Source organism: Frankliniella occidentalis, unplaced genomic scaffold, assembly GCF_000697945.3.
Source record: "Frankliniella occidentalis isolate FOCC.00 unplaced genomic scaffold, Focc_3.1 Scaffold22, whole genome shotgun sequence".
NCBI lineage: Eukaryota > Metazoa > Arthropoda > Insecta > Thysanoptera > Thripidae > Frankliniella > Frankliniella occidentalis.
In genome coordinates, this window is record NW_026267152.1 from 255892 (window position 1) to 256796 (window position 905).

The 905-nt window shown below is 58.3% G+C and overlaps 1 long non-coding RNA gene across 1 annotated transcript in view; it reads left to right on the plus strand.

Annotated features, from left to right (window-relative positions):
* Positions 1–905, plus strand: part of LOC127748950 (uncharacterized) — a 116836-nt gene that overhangs the window by 50039 nt on the left and 65892 nt on the right. The gene's annotated exons all lie outside the window — the stretch shown is intronic.

Below are 905 nucleotides of genomic sequence, written 5' to 3' on the forward strand. Positions count from 1 at the left end.
CTTCTCCCCAGTGTGGGTTCGGAGGTGAACATGCCTCGAGCCCGCTATGCTCGCTCCGCGACGCTGCTGCTGCTGCTGCTGCATCATATCGGCAGTAATGTATTCCGAACGTGATCCAGCCCAATCAGCCCGCTCGACACAATATCCCCATTCTTCGACGCGCTGCCGCAGCGCGCGCCGCTCTGGCGAATCTCTGATCCTATTCCCACCAGCATCCCCCCTGTATATGCCTGCTGCTCTCACACATCTGGCATGGAGGGGTAAGGGGGGTGGGGGAGCGAAAGTCTCAGGGTGCTGTGCTGGTGGTGAGCAAGGCTGGGCGCAAAACTATACTATGCCTCGAGGAAACTGTGTACTTCGAGAAAACAAGTTTGAACATGGTGCTTGATCGACACTGAAAGCACCTCGGAAAACACTAACACTAGAATCATGAAATTCTCTGCGTGACAACTGTAACTGCCTGATTTTTTACACCTCAGACGGACTGCTTTTCAGAAGAGCAGCTATACGACTGACTACTCCGTTCCCTTTCCGGCCGGGCAGCAAGGGTCGGACCGAGGGTATAAACTTGCTTAGTGAATCGCGCCCTCAGGGGCGGAGAGAGGGGGGAGGGACGGAGGGAGGGAGGGAGGGAGGGAGAGGGGGGAAGAGAGGGAGAGAGGAAGGGAGGGAAAGAGGGAGAGAAGGAGAGGAGAGAGGGAGAAAGGGAGAGAGATCCGTCCTCGTCTGCCGCCTCATCAGTGCCAGTCATCAAAAGTAAAATAAAACTGCACCGGCAGAGTGAGGGGTGCGGGGCGGGGGGCCCAAAGTCAGGCCAAAGAATCTTTACGACGACTTGAACGGGGAGCGGCGAGCGGGCCGGCGGCACCGGCGCGCCGACGACCCCACCGCCCTCCACGCACGCA